Source organism: Suricata suricatta, chromosome 10 (assembly GCF_006229205.1).
Source record: "Suricata suricatta isolate VVHF042 chromosome 10, meerkat_22Aug2017_6uvM2_HiC, whole genome shotgun sequence".
Lineage (NCBI taxonomy): Eukaryota > Metazoa > Chordata > Mammalia > Carnivora > Herpestidae > Suricata > Suricata suricatta.
The window spans coordinates 7,764,900-7,772,563 of record NC_043709.1 but is presented as its reverse complement, the minus strand read 5'-3'; the positions used below and the strand labels follow the sequence as shown (position 1 = coordinate 7,772,563).

At 44.7% G+C, this 7,664-nt stretch overlaps 1 protein-coding gene across 5 annotated transcripts in view; it reads left to right on the top strand.

Annotated features, from left to right (window-relative positions):
- Positions 1 to 7,506: 7,506 nt before the first annotated feature.
- The window catches only part of SGSM3 (small G protein signaling modulator 3), a 48,822-nt gene continuing 48,664 nt past the window's right edge, over positions 7,507 to 7,664 (top strand). For all 5 annotated transcript variants that reach the window (XM_029954727.1, XM_029954726.1, XM_029954730.1 and 2 more), the window contains exon 1: positions 7,507 to 7,627. The gene's annotated coding sequence lies outside the window, so the exon portion shown is untranslated. The remainder of the gene's footprint in view (positions 7,628 to 7,664) is intronic.

Sequence of the window (7,664 nt, the reverse complement as noted above, 5' to 3'; positions counted from 1 at the left end):
TGATGTGGCAAAAACTAAGATGCATGTAAGTTAAGCTTGAACTCAGTATGAGCCAGAAATGGTTGCCAATGAGATAAGACCATTTTAGGATGTGTTGGTAGTAGTATAGTGTCCAAAAAAGCCACTGCAGTCTTACTGTTCCACCTCGCGGCATTACGTTCAATTTTGGACCCTAGTCCAAGGAACAGAGAGAAGCCTGAGAGCCAACCTCCGAAGACCTCGTCCTATGAGGAGCGGTGAGGGACTGTCCGGGCGCTTGGTCCTGTAGGAGAAAATGTGTCGGTGCTCCCAGTAGTCCTGCGAGGAGGAAGAGTGACCTAGGCATCCGTTGCCCCAAGAGACACAATTGAGACCCAAGCCATTGGTTTTTTTAGGTTTTTTTTTTTTTAACGTTTTATTTATCTTTGATATATAGAGAGACGGAGCATGAGAGGTAGAGAAGCAGAGAGAGGAAGACACAGAATTGGAAACAGGCTCCAGGCTCTTGAGTTGTCAGCACAGAGCCCGACGTGGGGCTTGAACCCACAAACGTGAGATCATGACCTGAGCGGAAGTCGGAGGCCTAACCAACTGAGCCACCCAGGCGCCCCAAGACCCAAGCCATTGTTGAGAGTCTGAGGCTGGTTTGGGCCCAGGATTGAAGCTACTATGAGTTAGTGATTCTCACCCTGCTCCATCAGAGGCCAGACTAGTTGTCAGGAACCGCAATGTTGCAAGGGAAGAGAGAAGAGAGGCCAAGTCCACTCCAACCATAGACAGTCAAAGGTAGTTGGGAGTAAAGAGCTCAGTCTGGTAGAGAATCGGAGACAATCCTTGAAACCGAATTTTAAATTCAGTTTCCATGTAGCAAGCAGCCTTGGAGAGCTCAACTCTTGTAGACACCGTTTATTATTCCTCCTGTGTGAATCATGGGATGTTTGAAACTGCTAGGTGTGGCAAAAGGAGTTGACTCATTGGACTGTGATCAGGCCTTCTATCTACTTCCTTCTCTTGTACGGACCACCAAAGAGAAAGCAGCTCCTATCAATGTATCTGTAGTCAGAACTTATTATACACCAGACGCACTGGGGATACTGGGTACCATGGGGGTTTTTTTATTAAAAAATTTTTTAATGTGTATTTATTTTGAGGGAGAGAGAGAGAGAGAGAGAGAGACCGTGAGCAAGGAAGGGGCAGAGGGAGACAGAATCCGAAGCAGGCTCCAGGATCTGAGCTGTCCGCACAGAGCCTGATGCAGGGCTCAAATTCACGAACCACAAGACAACCTGAGCTAAAGTGGGACACGTAACTGAGCCACCAAGGTGCCCTTGGATACTGTGGGTTTTAGTTAAATTTCCTCCCAGGGAGTCTGGGTGGCTCAGTCAGTTGAGTGACCCTTAATTTTGTCTCAGGTCATGATCTTGAGGTTTGTGAGACCAAGCCCTGCACTGGGCTTCGAGCTGACAGCACAGAGCCTGCATGAGAGTCCTCAGCCTCTCCCCTCCACCTCAAAATAAACATTTAAAAATAAATACATTTCCTCCTAGAAAATAAGGAAGTAAGTCTTAGGATGATAGGTGGTTTGTCTGGTTTTTCTTTGGGGCTATTTGGGTGGATTATTTTTCTTTTTTCTTTTAGAGAGTGTGCACATGGGGGAATGGGGCAGACGGAGAATTTTAAGGAGGCTCCGTGTTCAGCACAGAGCCGGACATGGGGCTTGAGCCCATCACCTGAGATGATGACCTGAACCGAAATGAAGTTGGAAGCTCAAACCGACGGGAGTCACCCAGGCGCCCCTATTGTGTCTGTCGTCTTCACTTTTCCATTCTCTTTTGTTTTTCTATGTGCCATCAAGTGTGATTTTGTTGCCTGCTCTTATTTTCCGCTTAACATTTTTAAGAAAAAAATTTTTTTTATTTTTTTAAGTAATCTCTACACTCAAGATCAGGCTTCAGACTCAAGACCCCAAGATCCAGAGTTGCGCACTCCACCAGCTAAGCCAGCCAGGCGCCCCTCCCATTTAAAAACATTTTTAAAAAGGTTTAATTAAATTTTTTTTAAGTAATCTTTACACCCAACGTAAGGCTTGAACTTACCACTCCAAGATCAAGTGTCAGATGCTCCCCCAACCAACCAGCCACGTGCCTCCCATTTAACATTTTAATTAAGGGCATTTGGATGAGCTTCAGGTTGGCTAAGAAGAGAATACTCATGCCTTGAAGATGAGATTGAATTCAGTTAACCAGTGATCTAAACTCCAGGATCTGAACTATCCCAAAATCAGGATTGGGGCAGACTGGGACAATCAGCTTCCGTTCAGCTGCCGTCAGACACCGAGGTGCTGCGCTCTTCCCCTGGCTGATGGCAGGCTTCATCTGAAAACCGAGAGAGCCTCCTGTCCTTAAGTAGAAGCACAGAGGTTAGGTGCCAGCAGAATGGTCATGTAAATCCTGGGTTTACATCCTAGACGTGAGGACTCGCTGACTGAAATTGTATAGCATGGATCCAACATAACGAAGGTGCTCAGGACGGGCCATTTTCCTTTCTGAGCCTGGGGGAGTTCGCCAACCAGTCAGAGAGCAGGCTAAAATTTAAGGAGGATGCCATTGGTTTCGTGTGCCTGCCATCGAAAAGAGTACATCCTGAACTTGAACCAACCAAAGAATGAGGAATGAGTCAGCATAAAAAATAAGTAAGGGAGTGTCTGGGTAGCTCAGTAGATTGGGTGTGCAACTCATGATTTTAGCTCAGGTCATGATATCACAGTTGTGAGATCAAGCCCAGAGCATGGAGCCTCCTTGGGATTCTCTCCCTCTCTTTGTCCTTCCCCCTACTTGCTCAGACACCCTGTTGCCCTCTCTCTCTCAAAATAATCATTTAAATATAATTTAAAATAAATAAATAAGAAAAGTTGGGACACCTGGCTGACTAGGTGGAACATGTGACTCTTGATCCCAGGGTCATGAGTTCAAGCCCCATATCGGGCATAGAGCTTACTTGAAAGAGAAAGAAAGTTAAAAGTTAAAAAAAAAAAAAAAGCCTGGAAAGATACATAATGAAATAATGGGTGGTTTCTCAAGTTTTTACATGCAATTTTTATTTCAACTAAATTTTAGAATAGTTTTAGATTGCAAAGATAGTACAGAGTTCCCATATGCCTCATACTTGATGTCCCTTATTCACATTTTACATTAGTATGGTACGGTCGTCACAACCAATTCTGATACATTATCAAATAAGGTCCCTAGTTTTTTCATTTGTTTTTGTTTTATTTTAATGTTTACTTATTTATTTGGAGAGTGAAAGAGAACAGGTGAGGGACATAGAGAGATAGAGAATCCCAAGCAGGCTCTGCACTGTCAGCACTGAGCCTGATGCAGGGCTTGAACCCACAAACCATGAAATCATGACCTGAACTGAAATCAAGAGTTCAACACTCAATGAACTGAGCTACCTAGGCCCCCCATCAAATAAAGTCCTAAGTTTTTAGCTTTTTTTTTTTTTTTTGGTCCCAGGATCCCATCTAGGACAAATTACATTTAATCATTATAACATTAAGTACTGGAATTCATATATATTACTCATAAGGTATGTTCTTTATCAGGGATGTGGTCTAACTGACACAAAATTTGGCTCTAATTAGCTCTAATTTACCTAATCTGGAACATAAGTAGGAGTCAAGGCAGACTTTGGGTTTTCCATTTTGGATCTGGTGTGAGTTTATTCTTTACCTCCTTAGGTACAGAGAAAATTCTCTGTGTATAGAGAAATTCTTAGAGGCCAAATTTCTGGGGGAAATGGAGTAAGTGGTGCGTATGGGTGGTAATATTTACCTTCATGAAAAGTGCAAACTCAGGAAGAAACTGATCTGGATTTCTGGCCCAGATTTCAAGATGAGCACTTCAGACGACATGATGATCTACAGGAGACTACTTGGACAAAAGGTCACATGAGAAGCGGATTTTTGGGTGGATGAAAACAAGAGGCCCTCTTTCTCTCTTGCTCATAAACAAGGCCCTTTGCCCTTAACAAAAGCCATACATGACCTGCCCTTTCCGATTCTGATGCCTTACTTGGTGTTGCGTGTTCTGTTACATATACTGGGCCCTCCTCTTGGATAGTGGGCCAGAAATTGTGGTTCGGTAACTTCCCAGGCCAAGCTGGAGTGGAAGGAGTTTGAAGGGATCCTTGAAAACTACTGCAGGCCCCCTTGTCCTTAATCCCCACAAGGGATTGCTTAGGAAATGAAGTCCAGTAGAATAGTAGTTTCAAGTGGCCACATGTGAGATCGGGAGGGAGACAGAGACCAGGAATGCCTAGCGTTCATTTCCATCCACAAATGATCTAGCCTTTCACTGGGTGACTCTAGGGTCCTGAGAAGTTTAAAATCATGGCTTTAAATGCTAATTGTTAACTAGTAGTTTAGCTTTAAACTTCAAGAAGTTGTAATTAGGATAGTGCTGGTTGTAAGAGCCCAGGCCAAGTGTATTTAAAATATATAAAGGTGAATGTAACTCTTGATCTCAGGGTTGTGAATTTGAGCGCCACATTGGGGGTAGAGATTACTTAAGAATAAAATATTTTTAAAAATAACATATATATAAAGCAGAAATGCAAATGTAAAGACAAAGAGATTCATTCCATAGTTCCTTAAATAACTAAGTTGCTTATTTTATTCTTTAAGTAGGCTCCATGTCCATTAGAAGCCCAATGAGGAGCTTTGAACTGACAACCCTGAGATCAAGACCGGAGCTAAGATCAAGAGTCAGATGCTTAACTGACTGAGCCGCTCAGGTGCCCCTCATTTCTTCCAAGAAAGAAAAGACTTAAATCATACTTCACATTTAGAAGGCATTTTTTTGGGTAACAACCTGGAGGAAATAAGCATTTACAAAATATTTTGTTTCTGATCCAGATTTCATTAACACATTTTTTTTTCCAGTGCCCTGCTGTGTCCTGGGAATACAGTAGTGAACCCCAGTCTGCCCTCCTGGAGCTTTTGATTCCAGGGTAAGAAGCAGAACTCACAAAGTGCTGAGTGGCTCCTCGATAATGGGACATACACGGTTTAACATTTGCATACATGTTAAGTTCATCAAGCACCACTGAGAAAAGGTGCCCTTGGGATGTAACTTCAACAATCCACGGCTGCTTCCCTGGGTTTCATCATCTTGTAATCTACCCTTCAGCATGATGCAGATGCTGCTTTGACCCTGGTTCGGTGCTTGGCTGAATTTCTTCAATACACCTGGCTTCATCCACCCTTCCTGTGCCACAAATTGAGAAGGGCTTTGCCTTGGGTGGCATTCAAGGAAGGTTTTAAGAACGTGGCATTTTTTTTTCAGGGCACCTGCGTGGCTCAGTTGGTTAAGCATCTGACTCTTAATTTTGGTTCAGGTCATGATCTTGTGTTTCATTAGACGAGACCCGAGTCAGGCTCAAGCGCAGAGCCTGCTTGGGATTCTCTCTCTCCCTCTCTGTGTCCCTCCCCCACCTCTCAAAATAAAAGATAACATTAAAACAAAACAAAAAAAAAGAACGTGGCATTTTTCTTTATTTGTTTTCTGAACGATAGAGGTAAAATGTGTATATAGAATTCTTATTGGGGCGCCTGGGTAGTTTATTTGGTTGAACGTCTAACTTCCACTTAGGTCATGATCACTTAGGTTTGTGGGTTCAAGCTCTGTTGTTGGGCTCTGTGCTGACAGCTCAGAGCCTGGAGCCTGCTTTAGATTCTAGATCTCCCTCTCTCTTTCTGCCCCTCCCCCGCTTGCGCTCTGTCTCTCTCTCTCAAAAATAAGGAAACATTAAAAAAATTAAAAAGAATTCTTAACACAGCACTTACAAATGAGAAAGTTTCATAGAATTGTTAGGTAGTCCACCATTTCTTAGAAGGGAGGTACTGTTTTTCTATCTCCTGTGGTTGTTGGACCTACCCAGTATTTTTAAAAATAATCTCTACACCCAACATGGGGCTCAAACTCATGACCCCGAGATTAATAATGAGTTGTATATTCCACCGACTGAGCCAGCCAGTTTCCCCTGGGCCTCCCTTGTATTGATTTCTGATAAATGTTCCACTGGAATGCTAGGGGAGGGCTAGAAGTTTCATTTGGCAAGTGTTGACAAGTCCTAGTTGGTTCCCTATTAAGTCTGTAAGGAAAGTTGGCAAAAATGAAATGCTAACAGTTTATTGAAAAGACCTAAGGGGCTGGTGCCGAAGCTAGCATTACTCAGCCACTGGTTTTTGACACCTCAGCTGCCCTGATAACTGTCTCAAGAAATTGTGTTCTCCCATAAAGATAAACTTAAGAAATAATAGCTCCTGCAAGTTGTGACATGAGATATTACTAAAAAGGTGGAATTCATTGCTCTAAGGCAATGGGTTTCAGAGGGTTTAGTTTAGTTGGCTTAAGAAAGCAGAATTCGAAAGCATAGTATAGTTGGGAAGGAAGGTGAATTTGGCCCCAGAAACTGGGTTCAGATCTCTGCTCCGCTACTTATTAGTTTGACCAGGTACTGTGTAAAATCCAAATGATGAAATTCATCCAGCTTTCACGGGATGTTGTAAGTAACACGAAACTGCTTTGCAAAGTGAACATAATACAGTGAGATCAGGACTGAGACAGCCTTGTGTGTGTGTAGATTTCACCTGTGGTTCCATCCATTGACCCAACACCATCCCCTTAGAACACCATTAGTCACCCATGCTTAGGTTAATAAGCAGCTCTGAAAGAAATTGATCTCTTCAGAGTAGGGTGAAATTTCTATGAATACTATTTCTGAAATACTATTGTTTGTTTCAGGATAGACTCTGATGTCTGCTAGGACCTGAGTATCAAATGGAGACGGGCCTGCTACCTTCCTAGATTGTTCATTTGTACTGTGCTTAACATTTTCTCAAACAGCACCTAGTTCTCATAACCATAAATTCACATTCTCATTTTATGGATGAGCTAAGTGTTAGAGTGGTTGAGTGACTCAAACGCAGGCTTCTGACTACACCGGCTGCATTATACATCCCCAGAGAGTGAATTTCTCCCGCATGCCCTCAACCAAATTTGTTCCAATTTGTGGCTCCTTCCAGGGCTTGTGAATTGTGTAAAAGTGCATCAGGCAGGTCTAGGGCTGGTTCTGTACACTTGTGAAGAAGGTACTTAAATATTTAGAAAATGAACATCAAGTAAGGATCGCTCCTCTCCAGAGTCCAGCCGCCCCTATCGCGCATCGCGATTGCTGGTCCATCCCATGTTGCCCTGAGCGCCTCGGGCTGCAGTGCAGACGGAAGGCCAGTGGGTATCGCTGAGCTAAAATCGGGCTTCTAAGGTCGTCTATGCCCCAGCCCGACGGGGAACCGGAGCTCAGCTCGGAAAGGAGGCTAGCGTGCTGGGTCAGGGAGCGCTCGGACCCCAGCGCCACCGCAGCTGCCCAACGGACCCGGACGACTACAGTCCCCACCATGCCGCGCGGCTCCCGCACCCTTCCCGGCCCCCCGCCCGGCTCGGCCCAATGCGCGTGCGCGGTGGCGCCTCGGAGCGCTGACTGGGTCGGAGCGGCTGAGCCGCGGAGACGCGAGCCCGACCCGCGTTGGCACTGAGGTGGCGGGGACTGGCGGCGGCGGGGCGGCTGGACATCCCGCGCCGCGCAGGTGAGTGCGGAGGGAGAGGTCGGCGGAGACTCGCTGG